The 21,633-nt window shown below is 44.9% G+C and overlaps 1 long non-coding RNA gene across 1 annotated transcript in view; it reads right to left on the bottom strand.

The window, feature by feature from the left end:
* LOC144767761 (uncharacterized) overlaps nt 1-16,503 on the bottom strand; it is a 38,175-nt gene extending 21,672 nt beyond the window's left edge. Inside the window, exons 1-2 of the long non-coding RNA XR_013598338.1 lie at nt 15,936-16,503; nt 10,876-11,014 (exon numbers count right to left, since the gene is read on the bottom strand). This is a non-coding gene — a long non-coding RNA (uncharacterized LOC144767761). The remainder of the gene's footprint in view (nt 1-10,875; nt 11,015-15,935) is intronic.
* Between the last annotated feature and the right edge of the window lie 5,130 nt (nt 16,504-21,633).

Below are 21,633 nucleotides of genomic sequence, written 5' to 3' on the forward strand. Positions count from 1 at the left end.
GTTCCCCATCCTATGTTATATGTGCATGATTAATATGCATATATCCCCCTATGATCGAATAATGACGCAATTATAGTTGTGTCCAACTCTAGTATGCCAGTTTCCAGTTCCTGTGAAAGCAACGAGTATTAGGCCTATGTTGCCAACGTTTTACATTGTGCACGTTATTCTATTGAATTGTCCCCGTTTCTAGGCCTCATGAGGGCCCGGACACCAGATTCAAGCTCCAGTCTCCTGAACCCACTCCGAGGAGCGATGCAGCCCCCACCTGCATCCCTGACCCTTCACTTACTTCCTGCCGCGCAGCGCGGTGCCCGGCCTGGCTCTGCCTGCCTGTCTGCCAAGAATATGTTATGCCTCTAGTTATCAGTTCAGCTCTCTGTCTTCACATTCCTAAGTTAGCGAACCGCATAAACAGTTTCAGCTATAGTCTAGTCTTCCTGTCTCCATGCAAGAGAATTACTGAATTAATATCCATAGAAGATTCATAGCACACGCAATACATGAAGAATATATGCATGCACCAGCCTTAGTGTCCAGTAGCCTTTGCTCTGATAACTTTTAGATTCTATCAACATGTACTCCAAACACAAGATACCAGATATGCTATAGGTACATGTCGTCCTGACATCGCAGACTTTCGTCTCCTCTTCTAGTGCAGAAGTCAGAGCCCCCAGTTCTCCCCTAGTAACACGTCATTGCCCGTTTGCGCGCACCACTAGGTTAAAGGTCCCAGCTGCCCAGGTAGCCCCCTCCATGTATCCACCCATTTCATGACACTTCTGTGACGTTCTCATCACATGTCTACGTGCACGCCCTGTGCACGCCTTCTTTTCACGCCCATGTGTTCTTATCTTACGCTTGTCACTAGTTACGCCTACTGTATGTAATGTAATTGTGATGTTTTACTATATATACAATGTACTGTTGATGAAACGTTGCAGCTGCCTTCTATGCCATTCTATTTCAGGCTGTCCCGATCCTGTCCCTTCCCTTATGCCTGAATAAAGCCCGTTCGACTCAGATTCCTCGGATCTTGCCTCTTATTTATTGAGCTATCTGTTTTATTAATGTATTCAAAAATAGTACCGGTAATTAATTATTTATTTACCACAGAAATTTTACCTTACGTTTTGTATGCCAGCAGTAGCATAATAAGCAAAGAAATCCCTTTCACGAAGGAAAGGGCGCAGTACCACAGGCTGGTAATAGATGTCCCTGGAACACCAGAAAAGAAATTCTAGGGCAGAGGTCTTCAAACTTTTGTAGGTTGAGCACCCCCAGCTGAATTTTTTTAGATGTTGGGCCACCCCACCACCTGACAGAAATTTCTGGACTCTGAGGAAAATGATATTTTGCCTGACCAAGATCCCCCCTACGTGTACCCTATGTCATGTGCATGTCACCCATGCATTTCCTTGTAGTGGCCTGAATCACTAGGCCTCTGCAAACAATGCCATTAGAATGCCAGTCTCCCAAACGTTAAGTTAGCATAAGGCCCAAGTATTTGCATTTTGCATTGTGCACTTTTAAATAAATATCGTACTGAACCCTTTTTGTGGTTGAGCCTGAAACCACTTTCTGAAATATTGTTTTCATGACTCCTGACACACTGAAGCTGCAGTTACGTCCCTCTGACCTCGCATACTTATAGCTCAGCCGAGAGAAGCCCAGCAAGAGGCCTGCCAAGACTGTATTATGTATAACAGTTATCCGAGGGAGATAGGGCCTAGCCATTCTGTCTCCATTTAAGTGAATTACAGTGCTTGCATCCATAGAAAGCTCATGCAATGAACGAATAAATATGCTTTTTCTATTTTTCTAGTGATGAACAACCTTTTGCTTCAGATAATACATCCCCTATCATATCAGATTGTACAAGACGTGCTCAAGTCGCCCTGACACAAGAGATTTCTCTGCTAGGCTGAAAGTCAGCTCCTCCCAGTTACACGTCAATTGCACGTCATGCTCAAGTTGCACAAGTAGGGCAAAGTTCCAGCTAGCTATCCAAACTCCTCCTCTAAGTACCCACCCACCTATGACACCTGCCTATCACCTACCTATGACTCATCAAGTACACACCCTCAGGCACGCCTACATGCTCTTATCTCATTTTCTGTCTTGTTCTGCCTCGAGCTCCCTATGTACAAGGAGTAAAATGTATATATATATTGTTCACTGTTATTAAATGTTATAAGACCTTTCCTGAACCTCTGTGGTGATGGAACTGATTCTCCCTTTGACTCGAGTTATTGGAATACAGCCCATTTTAACTCAGATACCACGGACTCTGCTTCTCACTTGATGCATGCTAATTGTTAATGCCTAGAAATTCAGCCAGGGTAATATTTTATTTACCACATTAATTGGCGCCCGAATAGGTACATATCCCTTTCCCCACGCGCCGGTGGTGTAGGTCCAGACTTTGCCCCCTTCTACAGCCGTGACGGACTTCAAGTGCACAGACTGCGGGACTTCCTGCTACTCCCTCAGGCCCAGGAGGAGGACGGACTGCGACCAGGCATCCATGCGAGGCGGTGAGGAACGCGGATCGTCTCAACCAGAGGCCCAGCCCGTGAGAGAGCAAGGTCCGAGGTCTCCAGAGGTCCACCTGATCCAAGGCGCAAGCGTAGTCAAGTCGAGTTTCCGAGGCCTTCAAGTTTCAAGTTCTGCTTCCCAGTGAGTACCACTATGGGGATTGCATCTAGTTTCAAGACGGGCTCATTTTAGATGAGAACGGTCAAGACGTGTCCACGGTTAAACGTGGGCACGGTCAAGACGGGTTCACGCTATTTGTGAATCCGGTAAAGACGTGCCTCATTTTTATGAGCACAGTCAAGATGGGTCCACGGTTAAACGTGGGCCCGGTAAAGACGTGTCTCTTTTTTGAGACCGGTATGGTTGTACTGTATTTTCAGTGCACAAAACTGTTTTTCAAGTACATGTTTAACTCTCTGTATCAGTCTAGGTTGTATCTGTTTCAGTGTTTAAATTGTTTAGTGTGAATGATTGTTGATTGTTACAGTCTATTTTTGTGTATTGTGTTTCCACTGTTCCAACATGCCACTGTTTTCAAAGTTGCGTCAGATAGGGACCAGAAAAGGTATACTAGAAAAGACAGTTAATATCCGGCCTAGAGACACACGTGGTCATTTTATGTATAATAAGCATGGGCTAGACGCCATTTGGAAAAAGAAGTCAAGACCCTCTCAGAAAAATGCCATTGAGTTATGGCGCAAAGAGTCACATAGGAGAACAGAGAAAGAATTCAATAAAGTAGAGAGAACTAAACAAGCAGAGAAAAAAAAGCCTGAGAAAAAGAACTACGGGATAAGGGGGAATGGGTCAAAACACGACAGACTATTAGAGAAAGAAATGCCGTTGTTACTGGTATTTATCCCGTCCTCTCAGAAGAACTAGCTAGAGTTAGAGTTAGAGCTATAAGTTTACTGTGGAGTTCCTTGTAAATAGCGCCTTGTAAATATGCCTTGTAAATAGCGCCTTGTAAATATGCCTTGTGAATAGCGTGTCATTTTTGTGACTTGTTGAGTTTCTTGTAAATATGGCTTGTGAATAGCGCCATGTAGTTATGGCTTGTGTAGAGCATGTTATCATTATGTTAGGCAGGAGAGAGCTGGATCTCTTTCAAGTACTTGGAGAAAACGTTTTGAAGATGTACGTACGTGTTATGAGATAACGTGGAGAGATGAGATCATGACTTTCCCATGTACTGCAGTCGTTGGGGAATGATTTTGCTTCAGCTGCCAAAGGGTTAATATCTTGTATTACGAAGGCAGTATTTGTTTTAACATGCTGTTTAGCATGCATGGTTATATGAACTGACACTAAAAGTCAGTGAGTGTTTAGATGAAATGTAGGTTTATTTCACTTTTCATTGATTTCTGGATCTGCCTATGTGCTTTGTCAGTTTGCAGATTAAATAGGTAACATCTGGCATGGAGAGTAAAGAAGTGTATTTGTAAGGGTTTGCCTTGGAACACTTGATTTAATGTGTTTGACTCAGAGGTCGGTAGTTGTAAATGAACCAGTCGGATTGAGATAAGGGTTTTGCACGGAGGGTGCTTAGATGTTTTCAGGGTTGACAAGTAAATATAAATCAGGCCCATTAGAGAATGTGCTTATAATTAGTGTAATGCAACCGTGTGTTTTTTTAAAAATAGGAATGTTTCTACAAAATATAAATTATTGTTTTTCCCAATGCAAGCTGCCCTTTAGAATAGCGTGTGAATGTTAGCCCACTCAATTAGGAAAATGGCTATTTGTAAATTAATGAACGTGGCCCTTTTGATAGCTGTAATACACTACCATCTTAATGCATTGCTAAGTGTCCCCTACATTAGTTTAATTTGCATTCATTTAGTTTCATGGCTCACCTATGTACTTTGACAGGCTGCTGATAGAAAGTTATAATCTTGCACGGTAAAAGCAGTGTTCATTGAACATGCTGCCTGGTATATGTCCACCAGCCTTTGAGAATAGGATTTATTACGTCTGATTCAGAGGTCAGTTAGGCTGCAATGCTTACACAGATGGTTTCAGATAAACATTTAGTGGAGAAGTTTCAATTGGTATGTGCAGAGAACAGTCCCAACCCAACAGTCCATGATAATTCGTTTTTTTTTCTCTCTACTGCAAAATGCATACCCTTGTGTGCAGAAGCGAATTGTCCCTTTTTGTGTGTTAATTTGCATGCCAAACAAATGCCCATGTTTCAAATGTCTTGCCTTCTAGCTGAATTAGTTAGACAAAAGTGTTTTTTAGAAAGTGGAGCTTTTAAGTAGCAGTACATTTTAACAGAATTATTTTAAAATGCTAGCATGTCACTTCGTTACAAAAAAAATATGTCCTTATTAATTAATGATTTTGGAATACTTTTTTTACCACGTTTTAAGTTTGCTTAAGTTAGTTAGAGAATAATGGTTCTGGCCTGGGAACAGATATGTTTTGAATTAAACAGAATGTGTTTTTCGACCTTGAGACACAGTCCGTCCGAGATGGCCTGGTTCCCAGTGAATGATGTTTTGTAAAGGGAGGGTTTTTCTCTCTTGGAGTGCCTGTCTTGTTGCTATTGGCCATACTCCAATTCTTTTCCGCGGACATTTATTGGCTGTCCTCCAGCTGAGTCAGGCTCTTCCTTGCAGCCAGCTTCATTGACTTCAGATAAGTCACGCTTGCAAATGTATAGTTTAAAGTAGTGTAAACAGAATAATTGGCAGGAGTCTTGCTCTTGCGATGGGTTCAGCATCTGGCAGTCATTCAATTTTAGAGCACAGTGTAGCCCGGCTTGGAATTGATTCAAAGCTCCGAGCGTGAACATAATTCTAGAGGGAGGGGCTGCTTCTCAAAGGAGTGAGGAGTAGCGAGGCTACAGGCCTTCTGTCTATGCTAGAATAATTTGGGTTTTATTCAATTACATTTAGAGAACATGTTGTAGTTAGTATGGTCATACTATTACCAGGATTTAGAGTAGGATTTTTTTTATGAACTGCAAGTGCTTTTGAAAGAGGTTTCCCCAAAATAAAATAGTGCTTTTGAATTGAGAATTCATTTTTATTTATTTATTTATTTTTATATAATTATTTCTGCTAGATTGATGACAGAAAGTCCTAGCATTTACAGTCAGGCATTGAAGAGAGTCCTGGACAGTATTGATATGCCTGCCAACACAGGACTGATACAGTACGTAGACGACATTCTAGTTACAGCACGCTCAGTTACAATTCTGTGAAAAGCAAGTGGTGTACAACACTTGCTTTCCAAGGAGGGATACAGCTACCACAAGAACGTATACAGCTCATAGCTAACCATTTATTGGCCTTACTTCTTACTGTAGGCAATGGATTCCCCAGTATGCATATCTAGCCAAACCACTCATATAGTTAACTACACAGGAGGCAGCTACTCCAACTGTCCGTCCCTGGACACAAGAACACACCTTGGCATTCGAGGAATTAAAAAGAGCTTTAAGTCAAGCGCCAATTTTAGCGACCCCTAGTTACAGTAAACCTTTTATGCTTTTTGGAACAGCGTTATCTGTTCTCACACAAGATCAAGCAGGAAAACACAAGCCTTGTGCTTATTTTTTGAGTACACTAGATTCAGTGGCCCAGGCTCTGCCTGCGTGCCTGAAATCAGTTGCAGCAACAGCCCTAGCCATAAGACAAAGTGACTCGATAGTATTGGGTCACCCCCTGACAGTACAGGTTCCACATGCAGATGGGTTCAGTGACCCAGTGACAGTGACTAGACACAGACACAACACTTGACTGTAGCAAGACTGACAGGATATGAACTGACATTATTTCAGCCACACATAGAGATCAGACGTTGTAACATTCTGAATCCTGCGACATTTTTTCCCTCAAGTACAGTAAATGCACCGCCACATGACTGTGTGGAAGTTGTGAATATAGTGACAAAACCAAGACAAGACCCGATAGATATTGCACTTCCAGACCCAGACCTAACACTCTATGTAGATGGATCATGCATGAGAACAAGTACAGGAGAATTAGTAGCAGCCTATGCTGTGACCACTGCTACAGAAGTCATAGAGACACAGAAATTAGACACTCTGTCAGCACAAGCAGCGGAGCTCATTGCTCTGACACAAGCCTGCATAAGAGCTAAGCACTTGAAAGTAAACATTTATACTGACTCACAATACGCCTTTGGAGTTGTTCATGATTTCGGGGTACTATGGAGGGAGAGAGGTTTCTTGACCTCCCATGGGACCAAGATCCAGCATGGTACGCTTATTCAAGCCCTGTTGGAAGCCATACATTTACCTACAGCCATTTCTATCCTGAAATGTAAAGCTCACACCAAGGTTACAGAGACCATTTCCCAGGGTAATGACCTGGCAGACCGAACAGCTAAACTTACAGCACAGACACGACAAGGACAGAGGTACCATTACTGACAACAAGTATGACAGTCAGGGATCCCACTCAAGATGTACTTGACATACAGACCCATGCCACTACAGATGAGATAAAGAAATGGACTGAACAAGGAGGGGTCCAGACTGACCAAGGTTGGATGACTAAGGAAAAAACTCATGGTTTCTTTCAGATTCCATGGTACAAGTAATCATAAACACAACACATAGTCCCGCACACTTGGGAGAGAAGGCAATGATAGACAGCTTACAGAATATTTGGTTTAACAAGCACCTGCGTGCAGCAGTGAAACAGAAAGTGCGAACATGTATGATCTGTTGCCAGTTCAATCCAGGTAAAGGCATTCCGGTGGAACAAGGCGGATTTCATCCTCCTGACCACCCTTTTGAAGTTCTCCAGATGGATTATATCCAAATGGACAGATGTAGAGGTTACAAGTATGTCTTAGTAGTTGTATGTGCACTATCCAGATGGACAGAAGCTTATTCAGTTCCAGATTATACTGCTGTTACAACAGCCAGACAATTAGCCATTCTCTTCTGAATTAATGAAGCTTGCAAAGATTTGTGCAGAAAAAGGTGTGTATTGGATGGTAGCCTTGCAGGTTGCCCTCTTTTACATGCGTATGGTAGCTCATTCCAGAACAGGCCTATCTCCTTATGAAGTATATATGTGGGGTACGCCTATGCCTAAAAAAACTAACTGATGTTGACAGTAATATGCTGACAGATTACCTGGCTTCCTTGATGTCTGCACTACTCTCTTTTCATTCACAGGTTGCTGCCGCCTTCCCTGACAACACCCAGGTCAAGGAACATGCCATAGCACCAACAGTTTGTCTACGTGTGGAGAATTTTGATCGTTCAAGCCCCCTCGAACCTCGCTGGAAGACGCCGAAGAAAGTGAAAGGACAAGGGGTGGATCCACGCCCATCGCTGGAACTTTTTGTGGAACTTTGGAACTTTTATAGAGAAACATTGACACTAAAAGACGATACAGACTTTGCGCCGCCTTTGCTAGAAAAGACTCCACAGAAGGAGTATAGGTCCAAGCTAAGATCTAGTAAGTCAGACGTAGTTTAATTGTTTAAGCCCACCCGGTGGTGAATCGGTTAGACTAAGATTTCTGACATGTATAAGATCACATATGAGAATAGCAAAAAGATAGAAATGAAGACGAAATACTGCAAGATATTACGCAGTAGATGTATAGTTACCTTGATCATCCTTTTCATTCTGTGCATTGTTATAATTGGTGTTAGTTTATTGCTACATGTTTTCTTTCCCATTTCCTCACATATACATTCTCCCAGTAACAGCACCGCAGAGCATACGTTCAGTGATCTGCCACCCTATGAATTGTCATATCGACTTGCACTACGTAACAATACTTTAATTCGAATGTTACACCATTCTCACCAGACCAGCAATGCGACTGATTGCTGGGTATGTGGCCAAATGCCTCCTTATCAAGAAACAAAGGGAGTTCTGCCATTCTATCCTTTACCGTTCTCACACAATGGTTCGTGTGGAGCATGGTTTGCCTTAATGACCTCAATAGATAGAAAGTACATAGCTTATCCAGGTGGTTGGATATATGGTAACCTGAATAAAGTAATGAATGAAGCATGTTTTCCAGACAAAGACGGATTTCCCCAAAGGAAAGGAACTGTTCTAGAAAATGAGGAGTATGAACAAGGAAATGCATCTGTTAATTTTATAATGTTAAATGTTCAGCCCAAGCAAAACACAGGTCCACCGTTTATATCAGTCTTGCCAGCAAAAGGTGATTTATGTGTTAGAAAGAAAGGTTCAGTACATATGGGACACAGCGAGTGTAAAGTTGTAGTAGAGTTTAGTGATAAAGGACTTTCTTCTTTCAAGCCATCACGCCATACCTATTTCATTTGCGGTCAGACCGCCTATGTACATCTGCCCTTAGACTGGGGTGGGACTTGTTATATAGCATTCTTACTGCCACCTGTTTTCTTGGCCCCATCCCATTATCATAGAGATTCACAACTAGAACATGTTAGAGTAAAGAGAGAGACAGATTCCGCAGGGATCGATCAGACTGAAACAGCATGGGAGCAATATACAGATTTCAACAAAGGTTTCTTTTTCTTTGTTGGCCCCGTCCAAAATAGTAAACTGATACGCAAATTAACAAGAACCCTGGAAGCAGTAGTGAATGTGACTGCATCTGCCCTGGCGAACTTGACCCAGGAGCAGTCTGCTATGAGACTTGTCGTTCTTCAAAATCGTCTTGTCCTCGACGTCATCCTGGCGGATAGAGGCGGAGCTTGTAGCGTGATCCGATCTAGTTGTTGTGTTTTCATCCCAAATAACGCACCATCTGTGTACGCAGCAATAACAAGACTCCACAAAATTGCTCATGCCATACATCAAGACCCAGGCACATGGACCTGGTCCAGTTGGTTCTGGGGTATAATATCTGCTTGGGGATGGAAAGTTATGTCTTTCCTAGGAATGGTCCTACTCATGATATTTGGTTGCTGTCTCTGTCTGCAGTGTGGCCCGGCGATTTGCGGCCTGTGTGCAACTGCCTGCGTTCCCCATCCACATAAACAAAGGATAAAAGATGAAGAAATGATGCTGTATGATCAACTATACGGTCTCATGAATATAGATGTATCCTGAAGGGTTACGTAGGGGACAAGGAGGGAATGAGGAAAATGATATTTTGCCTGACCAAGATCCCCCCTACGTGTACCCTGTGTCATGTGCATGTCACCCATGCATTTCCTTGTAGTGGCCTGAATCACTAGGCCTCTGCAAACAATGCCATTAGAATGCCAGTCTCCCAAACGTTAAGTTAGCATAAGGCCCAAGTATTTGCATTTTGCATTGTGCACTTTTAAATAAATATCGTACTGAACCCTTTTTGTGGTTGAGCCTGAAACCACTTTCTGAAATATTGTTTTCATGACTCCTGACACACTGAAGCTGCAGTTACGTCCCTCTGACCTCGCATACTTATAGCTCAGCCGAGAGAAGCCCAGCAAGAGGCCTGCCAAGACTGTATTATGTATAACAGTTATCCGAGGGAGATAGGGCCTAGCCATTCTGTCTCCATTTAAGTGAATTACAGTGCTTGCATCCATAGAAAGCTCATGCAATGAACGAATAAATATGCTTTTTCTATTTTTCTAGTGATGAACAACCTTTTGCTTCAGATAATACATCCCCTATCATATCAGATTGTACAAGACGTGCTCAAGTCGCCCTGACACAAGAGATTTCTCTGCTAGGCTGAAAGTCAGCTCCTCCCAGTTACACGTCAATTGCACGTCATGCTCAAGTTGCACAATTAGGGCAAAGTTCCAGCTAGCTATCCAAACTCCTCCTCTAAGTACCCACCCACCTATGACACCTGCCTATCACCTACCTATGACTCATCAAGTACACACCCTCAGGCACGCCTACATGCTCTTATCTCATTTTCTTTCTTGTTCTGCCTCGAGCTCCCTATGTACAAGGAGTAAAATGTATATATATATTGTTCACTGTTATTAAATGTTAGAAGACCTTTCCTGAACCTCTGTGGTGATGGAACTGATTCTCCCTTTGACTCGAGTTATTGGAATAAAGCCCATTTTAACTCAGATACCACGGACTCTGCTTCTCACTTGATGCATGCTAATTGTTAATGCCTAGAAATTCAGCCAGGGTAATATTTTATTTACCACAACTCGACCGCCACACGCACATTCCGGGCATATTCAGCGAATAACATTCAATACAATAAGATTGTTTAGTAAACTGCAGGTTTGTGAGTGGGTGGGTGTGGTGAAATGACAGAGGCGTATTACTCAGCTCAAAACACCACTTTCCAAGATAAAATGTGTGCAAATTGTTTTTACTAGTATGCTTTGTTTTACATATGACATGGATTGATAATAACACCACGAACATAAATGTGACAGGTTTACCTGTTTTTCAGAGACGGTCAATCTGTGGATGGATTTTTGCTACTGCCATCCTCAGGTTGTGCTCCACATCCAGGCTTGAACGAACTTAGTCTTTAATACCGCAAGTGCTGAGAACCCAATCTCACATAAATAGGACGAGCTGAAAGGCAAGAGAGTTTTGATAGCAATTTCTCCCAAAGCTGAATATTCTGCAGACATTTTCAGCCAAGACAGGGACTGTAAGGGGAGACAGTGTTGTCAGATGTTTCGAGAACTCCCTAGCTCAGAGCTGGTACACGAGAAACAAATCTTCTCTAGATATCATTAATAAACGTTTCAAGCAGCACTATAATGGGATAATTGCCCACCAACCAGTTATGGATCCGAAGGCAGTTGAAAGTCAACAGAGAAGGCGCTGAACAAACCCCTCATTGAGAATTCCTTAGTGGTACCATAAGTTGCTTGCCTGAAGCAGTGGGGGTTTGGACACGTCAGGCTTATGTTTAAATAAAATAGAACTAATAATACATTAATGATGTTGTCTAGTTTACTTCAGAGTAATGTTGTCTGACAGACTTTGTGATGGCAGGGACATGTAAGGGATTTTGGGTGCCCTGGGCCAAAACTATTTTGGGGGCCACTGTTCAGTACAGGTTTGAGTTTAGATGATTTATTTTCAGCTCTGCCATACCCTATTTAGCTAGGCTACTAACGGTGCACAGGCACTGTAGTCAAAATTCTAAAATAGTTTACAGCTAATAATCAGAGATAGTGATGTGTTTTCATTGTTACAAAGCAGCCGCCCACTAATTTTACAGTGAATAATATCTGGGATATCCTCTAATTTCTCATATGTGAGGACCCGCTTGGATCTAACTTTTTTATGGTTAACTTTTTTATGGTTGTTGCATAAAACAAACACATTTCTCTACAAATAGTAATAGACTGCCTCACATCAATTACATTAAAAAGAAATTAAACAAAACGGTATTTGCAAGAATCGGTTTAGGAATTATTCCAGTCCATCAGGGCAAAAACAGAGGTGTCTCTATCAAGGGGCCCCTGGAAGGCTGGATTGTAATGCATTTAGGTGTCTCCTTTTGTAATTTAGGGCGAAAACCTTCATGGGGCACAAAATGCCCATACTTGTGTACAGGGGTGAGTGAGGGGACCATATGAATTTGGGTGCGCATGTTATTGCAGAGTGAGACGAATGAATGTATGGTTAGTGGTGGGCTTATTGGAGTGAGATTGCAGATTGAACAGTGAGGGGGACAGGTGAGTCAAGTGTTACAAGTGCAGATTGACTAGTGTGCTCGGGTGACTGCAGGGTGAGGTACAGGGTGAAAAGCACAAGTGCATTGTGAGTGCAGAGTGATCACTGTGAGTGGGGGGTAAGTGGGTGAATGGTGTGAGAACATGGTGATCAGTGTGAGTGCAGGGTGAGCGGGTGAATGGTGTGAGTGCATGGTGATCAGTGTGAGCGTATTGTGATCGCAGTGAGTGCAGAGTGATCACTGTAAGTAGGTGAATGGTGTGAGTGCATCGGGGTCAGTGCGAGTGCTGGGTGAGAGTGAAAGTGAAAGTGAAGGGCGAGAATGAGGAGTGAGTGGTCTGAAGGCAGGGTGCATTCCCAGACACTTGAAGTAACTCAGCATTTTATATACGGCAGCGTAGGGTTTCAAATGTGTTAAACTATAGATATTATGGCAGTAACCAGGGATCAGGGAGGAGGAAATAAATATTGTGCTGATCCCTCAACAAACTTCCAGTCTTATGATTAGGGTTGCCAGCTCATTATTTTGATGTCACCGATGGTATAAAAATAAGCAGTCACCTAAAGCTGTATTTTCAGCACTTGTCTGTTCATACTTTGAACAGCAAATATAAATAGAAAGAACTTTTAATTGTTTTCTAGGGCTGCCTGAATGATCAATGACTGATAATAAAAGGGAGCAAAGATAAAAAAAGTCACATTACAAATGATTTGACAAAAAGAAGGGGGGGACCGGGAGCTCGTTAACATTACAAATGAATACATACTTATTTATAACTATATTTAGCAATTTGCAAGCTGTTTAAACAACACATGGCTGGCTGGCATTTTGCGCGCCTACCTGTGTAATTTTAAAAAACTTTCAGGGACGTTTTAAGGGTTTTGTGGCCTGTGGGCCAAATGTATTTTTGGAGCCCCGGTTCAGAGCAGCTTTGTTTTTATGATCTAGTCTCAGCTCTTTCATGCCTTCTTTGGTCAAATACTAAATGTGTGTACATCGGATATTCAGGGATAGTGATGTGTGTTTTCAGTATGTAACACAACAGCAGTTCACTAATATTACTGCAAATAATCTGTCACACCCTTCTATTTCTCATATGTGAGGTCATGTATTGATCTAAAATAAACTTTTTATATGGATGTCGCATGACGCATGAACACATTTTGTCTGCAAAATGTCTGTAACAGACTCATACACATTGAAAATAAATGATTGAAAAATGCTATTCACAACATTGTGTTTTAAAATGATTCAAGGTCATGAGGGCAAGACTGTAGAATAGTGCTGGCTCTTTCACCCCCCCCCCCACACACACTCCCACCCCCTTTGAAAGGCTGGGGACCTGGGCCAGAGCCCACTTTTTTTTTTTAAACTGAGTTTGATATAGCGCGAACTTGACCTAAATCAGGTATCAGAGCGCTTTACATAGCACAAGTTGCATTACATGAGGACATATTCATTTTCTTTGTTAGGCACAGGGAGATTAAGTGATTTGCCCAGAATCATAGGATGTTCAGCTTCAATGCCGAGACTCGAACTCTGGAAACTTTGTCTCCGTTCTGGGAAGAGTTAACTCTCCCAGGAGGGGGTTAATTCATAGAGCTGAAATGCTTCAGCTGCAGTGGGAGGCGAGGGGTCTCCTCTGCTCAAAACGAAAGCATGTCTGTTTGTTTGCTTTCGTTTTTAGCAGAGGAGACTCCTTGCCTCACACTGCAGCTGAAGCTGTCTGCTCCGTGAATTAACCCCCTCCTGGGAGAGTTACCCAGACAAAAGAAAGGGCACCTCCTGCTCCATCGACCTCCCCCTTCCACATACCTCCAAGAAGATTTGCACGGAGGACGCAGGGAACAAAGGTCAGATTGTAGTGGAGTGCGCGCCCCCCTTGGGAAGGTGTCGAGACCCCCCAGGGGGGCGCGCCCCACAGATTGAAGATCACTGTTCTAGGGACACCTAGTAACAGCCTGTGGTACTGCGTCCCTTCCTTCAAAAAACAAGTTTCTTTTCTAGGTGTTCCAGGGACACATAGCAACAGGCTGTGGTACTGCCCATTTTCATTTGTGAAAGGAATTTATTTTCTTATTATGCTACCTCTGGCTTAATTTGAAACAAGAAAAAAATGTGCATGTGCAATGCCAATAGCTCACATTTTGATTAATGTGAAACGTATTGCATTGCAAATGTTTCTTTTCTGAGCAGCCTCTTGTGTGGCTTCAGAAGTAATGAGGTAATTTAGGCAGGAAGCAAAGAACAAATCTTGAGTTTTCAGAGTCTAAGTTAAAAGGTTAGACCAAGTAAAAGGAAACAAGCAGCGACGACTGTAGAATCATTGAAAACAAGGAAGTAGTCCGTAAATGACAAGATAACAGCCAAGAATACAGCCCAGCGCAACTAAACAGTAGTTGGTCGGTGCTGCTTCCTGCAAAATGGAAGGAAAACGGAAATAACGTAACTGACCACAAGCCAACGATAAGCCAGCTAACAAGAGCAATGACAGAGTTAACAAATGGCATGCAACAGGAGAATGGCAGGAGAAATTACCATCGATATTGTGTTTACGATAGGTCTTGCAACATCGCATGCGCTGTCTAGTCTCGACCTAAAAATGGACATGACAGAGGATTTCTTTGGAGGCGGGGGCCGTACAACCCCCGGCCGTATTTATTAAAACTTAAAATAAAATAAAAATTGAAATAAACAATATTTACACATTTTTACCAGGAAACGTAACATGACATTTGATTACAATTACTATTTACAGATATCAGATGGCTAACCATAACATACTTCTATTACAAGGTATTTCCTATCCGAGTCTAACATCTGAACCATAATCATACATTAATTACTTTTCTGCGTATCCTATTTGGGCCTACAGCAAGGTCACTAACTGGTGTCAGATCCTTATCAAATTAGCCATGCCCTCCCGTAGGAGTGCACATGCGCAGAGGGCCCGTTTACTGAGAGGGCACTCCCCCCCCCCCCAATTACCCCCATACGCTCCATTAACTCCATTGAAAGGGGCCCTTGCACTCTGCGCTGTTTAGTGACGTCATTGTGCCCGTGCGGGGGGCCAACCAGCCTAAAGAAAGCGTGACTCCCCCCTCCCCCGCACCCGTCCAGCCAACCGGATGTACCGCTCCTGGAGTTCTAGGACAGACCACTTGTCCCTCCCCCGGGGCGACCCCATTCAAGAATGCCGCCACCCTCTAAGGACCTTAAATTTAGTGCTCACCAATCATGACCTTACCGCCACTGGCCAGCGTAGTTGACTGACTATCTGGCCCCCCCACCCTCCTACACTGAAAGGTCATGCCCAAGCCTGGCACTACTTAGCCAAGCCATTATATTTTCTAAAAGGATTTCGTTACCTAACCTAGTCAGGTGGACCCCGTCTTTTAAGAAGCAGAGTTCCCCCTAACACACCCATGCGCGATGTTTTGTAGCTGCAGAGACCTGAACAATTTCCCTATTTTATTGTTGATCCTCCTTGCCGAGTGATTCAACGCTTTCACAGAATCTCCCCCCTCCATTTAAATCTGGGTATCATCTGGGACCAAATTATGGTGCAGCCCTGGCACGCCTTAGCTAACCAGCCCAGCTCAGAGATTATGTCCTCCATCACGACCCTTCTAACCAGATTTTCCAGATTGTTCCTACCCAAATGCAAGATAACTATCGTGGGTGGAGGACTTTGTCTACTCAACAGTTCTGTAACGAAATCCCTAAACTGACTGAGGCAGAGACCCCCTTTACCATGGAAAGAAAAATGTAAACCATCCTGCTCAGCTCTGTGCCTGCAATTACCTGAAACAAAAACAGATTTCATACGCCGTACATAGGAATGACCTACACAGCATTCCCTTATCCCGTGGATGTGGCCGTTGTTGGGAAGAATCTTGCTGGTGATGCGCCGACAGCAGTTTCCCCCCTGCGTGAAAGGTAAGCAAACAAATAGGACAGGCATTAGGACACAATTGCATTGCCACCCTCACAACGTGTGTAGCCGCACATAGCGCTTGTAACAATTGGAGGACCATCTTCCAATTCTCTTCACACTGTTGCTGTGCAACCCTCTAGCTGTTGCCTCTGTGGCAGCCCCTATTCTGAATGAATGAGTCCCAAAATCCTTAGGATCCAAACCTGTCCTGTCTATCGCCATGGCCAATACCCTTTTAAATTGGAACCTGGTAAGCGGAGTACCGTCGGCATGCATTAATAATGTCCCCCCTACTGCACTATTCCTCTGTCGGAGGAAGGCTTCTAGGTGCATCACTGGGCAGCATGGATTGTCTTGTGCCCGGTGAAGTACTATCACTTCGCCACGGGCTTCCTGATCAGTTTTAGATTTTTTAAGTGTTATTAGCAAAGTGTCGCCCTGTATCCTCGCATGCTCCAGCTGGAGCCCACCTTGCACATCCTATTTATTGCGCGCCACCAGTTCCCCCACCCTGAATGCCCCATAAAAGGCCAGTGCAAAGGCAGCTCTGAATAGTAATGCCTCTCCTATTGAACTGCAAATGCCACCCAGGGCTGTTAGCAGTGATGTCAGCCGCTCTAAGCCAATCGGCCCCCTGGAGGCGCTGCCACCCCTTTAATGCCTTCCTTACAATGAAACTATTCGTGGGGTCCCTGGTGTCCTTGATTTGCGCAAAGAAAGAAACCGCTGCCACATGTCGCCTGGCTGTCGCCGTAAAGCGCCCTTCCTTATTCAAAATGTCTAAATACCGGAGGAATGCCCCTGACTTATGCCAGCTATCCGCCCAATCCTGCCTCAAAAAAGCGCAGTAAGACCAAAACGCCCCTTCGTAAGCCTCCTGCTCCTGAGCGTTAGGCAAGCTGGGGGCACCAATCTGCCAGAGTACTTCCGGGAAGTGTGTTGGTGTTGCCTCTGCCGATGGTAGGTGTTCCCTGAAAACCTGCACCTTGAAGCGAGAGAGTGTGCCAGCAGCGTTATTCAGCACCCCTGGGTGATGTTTAGTCTTAAACTGTATGTTCAGCTTCATACACAACAGCACTATCTCTTTCAACAGGCGGAGGATCATTTTATACCGTGCCGCCTGCTGGTTTATGCATTCAACCACTGTCATGTTGTCTGACCAGAAAATCACAGATTGATTACGCAAATGATGAGGCCAAACAGTCAGTGCAACCCAGATGGAAAAGAGTTCCTAGAAACCTATATTGGCTGTCACACCACTCTCCACCCCCCAAGCCGGCCAATGTTGTGCCATCCATTTGTTCGAGTATGGCACCAAATCCCACACTGCCCGTAGCATCAGTCCATACACCTAATTCCGCGGAAGAAGTGGGGGACCGGGCCACACTACCCTGCCGTTGAAACCCTCCAGAAATGCGATACAAATCCGCATGTCCTGGCGAACCTCAGACGACAGTCTTGTGTGATCGTGTTTCTCCTGGAGGCCTGCCATGGCCTGAGAGATGGAACGTGAGAACTGTCAAGCCATAGGTATTACCCTTAGCGCAAAGTTCAACTGGCCAACTCTCTGTTGTAGCTAATGCAAGGTTACATTATCTTTAGGTAACCTGAAACACCCCTGTACAGAGTCCAACTCAATGCCTAAAAATTGTATTGTGGTTGCTGGACCCACTGTCTTCCCCGGCTCCAGAGGGACCCCAAAAGCACGCATGAGCACACAAAATTCCTGCAATGCCCAAGCGCATTGCCGGGAGCCAGCCGACCCCAGAAAGAGAAAGTCATCCAGATAATGCATGACGTATTGGTGCCCTGTTGCCTGTCTCAAAACCCATTCCAAAAATGAACTGAATTTTTCAAAGTAAGCGCAGGAAACTTAACAACCCATGGGCATGCACATATCCATGTAGAATTTGCCCTGGAATGAAAATCCTAAAAGGTGGTGATATAGAGGATGTACAGGCAGTAGCTGGAAGGCGGATTCAATATCTGATTTGGCTAGCAAAGCCCCGGGTCCCAGAACAATTAGCATATCCACTGCCTGGTCAAAAGAGGCATATTTCACGCTACAGATTTCTGCGTTGATGGCGTCATTTAATGAATTGCCTCTAGGGGCTGACAGATTATGAATCACCCTGAACTCTCCTTACTCTTTCTTCAGGACCACCCCCAGGGGCAAGCATATATAGTTGTGCACAGGGATGTGATCAAAAGGACCAGCTATTCTGCCCAGGCGCAGTTCTTTTGCAATTTTTGCTGCTGCTACCCCCGGATTAGTCCTTACAGACAGCTGATTTTTACACTCTGGTGTCCCTGTGTAGTCAACTGCCAGATCCTAGAGCCATACAAAAAACCTTCTTATAAAATCCTAGCAGTGGCATGGTCTGCGTACCTGTTTAACCAATGAGTCATATCCAGAACGTCAATGGGTAAATGTTTTACCATTAGTACCTTCTCCTTAATCCTGTTTCCTCCTTCCCCTATTTCCTGAGGATGTGTTGCCTTTTTTGAGGCATTTTGATTCTGGCTGAGAAGGGCGATTACATATGGAGCATGCATGTCTGAATTTACAAGTGCCCGTCTATTAAAATCCCAGCATACCCCTTTCCTTCCCCCACTGCTCCCCGGACTAGGGGCCGTGCCCCCGGTTTGTGGTGGCCGAAAGGGCTGAGGCGCTTGGAAAGTGTCATCCTTGTTCCAGTTTTGCCCTGCATTGCCCGGCTGTCCTGGGCCAAACTGGTCATACCACGAGATTGAGTCAACACGATCCCAGGTAAGTGATGGGTCAAATTTTTTAGCCTTCCTGTAATTCATGTCATATTCCTTCCATCCGACGCCCCCATATTTATCATGAGTCATAGTAACCCTGCTCTGGTAACTCCCCATTTCTGCTTGCAGATTAGGTGAACGCTCAGCTATTATCGCCATAAATACGGAGAAAGCCCCAATCCAGTTGTTCAAAGTCTCCTCCACCCTGAATCTCAACATTTCAACACAACATTCACTAGAAAGCATCCAATCCTTCTGCTTCTTGGCATACTCCATTTCCCTGTTATCCACAAGCAAGGAGAACATATTAATGTAAGCTCCAGACCATACCAATTCCTTTACCTCGCATGTTACATGCCTAGCCAGATGTTTTCTCCTAGAGGGTAGCACCCCCACGCCCAGCAGTGGCAATACCACTTCCTTACCTATTGCCCCAACTCCAGCTGGCTCCGCCATCTTGTCTTTTCCAGTGCCTGGCCCTTCACCTGGCACCATGCTTTGGGCAGCAATAATCTTTGCCACCATCGTCTGTGCCTCCTCTAACGGGTCCTCCCCTACTTCCCTTGGACACACTGAAGACGGTAACATTCCCCCCTTCCTAACCAAGGGAGAACTGCCGCTATCTGAGCAGCTAGCTCCGGCGGTACCTGATTAACCCCTGGTGGTGCTGGGATCGGAGTGGGTGCCACTGGATTCAGAACCGGAACCACCGCTATTGATGCGGGAGGCACCAAACTTGGTGTAGACACAAGCGGGGTAGGAACAGGGAACAATGGGACACTTGCCGGGATCTCTGATATAGGTGTAGGGCTCACCGTTGTCACTGGAACTCCTGAGGGACCCTCCCCGGAAGGAATCTCCCCTAAAGGCTGCCTTGGTGTGGGTTCTTGATTCCTCCCCTTCCAGGGTCTAGCCCACCTTGGGAATAGGTCCCATTCCCCTCTGGGTTTTGGGGGCACTATGGTTCGCTTGGGCCTGCCTGCTGGGCCACTCTGGCGATCTACTCTTTGTCTGAGCTCCGTAAGACTCTGCCCTATTTGATCTACCTTTCCTCATCTCCTATCTATTGTCGCCATCCTACGCATCATTGATTCCAACATATGTTCCATGCGGGAACGCTTTGCACCACGTCTACTAGCCATAGTTCCTGAGCCAACAATCACAAGGTAACTTACGCCCTGACAGGCAATAACACAGCGAGCAGAATGTTATCTGTTACCTAAAGGGACCTATCCAGGTCCTTATCTGCGCATGTTGGGGGTAAATGTAAATGTAAATGTACAGGAATTTATATAGCGCAAATCACCAAGCGGTTTCTAAGCGCTTGCTTAGGGAACCCGTCCTGGTATTTCCCTGTGAGATAACTCCGGCAGGGTATCCGCAAGGTGAAAGCCAGGCATCCCGCCGCGAGGGGCCATTGTGGAGATTAAACAAGCTATTGCCCAGAGTCACAGAGTGTGAACCCGTGAATCGAGTAGGCACTGGAGCGAGAATTATCAAGTCCATGGACATTTTAGGACACAAGACCCCGCCGAGCCGGGAATTGAACCCTGGTCCTGGGCTGACCTCTGCTCCCAGGTCTGCCTCCTCTAATCAGTGAGCCACACTTCTCCACTACACTACACAAACTGGCCGTAAGAACCAGGCAACTGGAGCCGCGCCACACCAGCTAGCCTGGGTGTTGGGCGAGTAAACTCTAGCCCGGCGGCCCACAGAAGCAGTGAAATACAAGCCTGTCTGTGTCCCCTTTTTCCGATATCCTCTGTCTCGCTTCTTGCTGAACCGGCTCGATAAGTACCCCTGTGTGCACTCTTATAATGAATGAATTGACAAAGGTTACCATACGCTCTGGGCACACAAAATCATAGGAAACCCCAGATTCAAAGCAAGCATTCGCGTTGGGTAGTTAATTAACTCTTGGTTGCTACACACATTTTTTTTTTATTAGGTCTTGAATCCCCTTCAAAAAGTTCATGTAGCTCAATGCGCTCTTTACAAAACACATTGTAAATGCCCCCTTTTGTTTTAAACACAATGGTAATCTGTTCACAAATTGTGCCAACCAGTATTACAAAACTATAGTTTGAGTACAGAGTGCAGCAGTATACCCTAAAAAATCTCCTGGGTTATCTGTGGCAAGCATCCAAAAACCTTAACTGCAAAAGCCGTGCGCTGCAACAAAGACAAATCCCATACATACAATACTCGTCAGAAAATGTGAGTGATTTACACAGCTCCGCCCTTCAAAGCCGCCATTTACGGATTAACGATGAAGAGGAGCCCACTTGGTCACCGCGTGCAGCTTCTCCCGCAGCACGTAGCCCCTTTTATCACCTGAAGACTCCTGGCCCCCCATCCTTTTTGGTACCTGGAGGCGCATGCGAGCGCCTTACTTAAACCCTAGCGGCACCGCTCCAAAGCCGCCTCAGTCGCTTCCCCCGATTCCGGGGAGCAAGGAAAACACGCCGGCTCCCGTTCTCCGCCGCGCGCTTCTCCTGCTCTTCGCTGCACCTGTAGAGGGGACACAGACAAAAAGGACAAACCGGCCGGCCGTTCGAATGAAACGCTCTCGTCTGCCGCACTCCTGACACCCCGACGTGATCTTCCAACCACGACCTGTAGACAAGAAAAAGAAAAAAGATTACAGCCTCCTAGAGGCTGGGTGGGGCAGACCTGGGAGCGCGGGTAAAAGAGGCCGACTCCCGTGCTTCCCGGCCCTTTAAACCCCCCTACTGGGCAGGCCGGTTCTAACCCGGAAGCGATTCAATCGCTTCCGGGTCATTTGGGAGCCCTTAGGGC

Source organism: Lissotriton helveticus, chromosome 7, assembly GCF_964261635.1.
Source record: "Lissotriton helveticus chromosome 7, aLisHel1.1, whole genome shotgun sequence".
NCBI classification, from domain to species: Eukaryota; Metazoa; Chordata; class Amphibia; order Caudata; family Salamandridae; genus Lissotriton; species Lissotriton helveticus.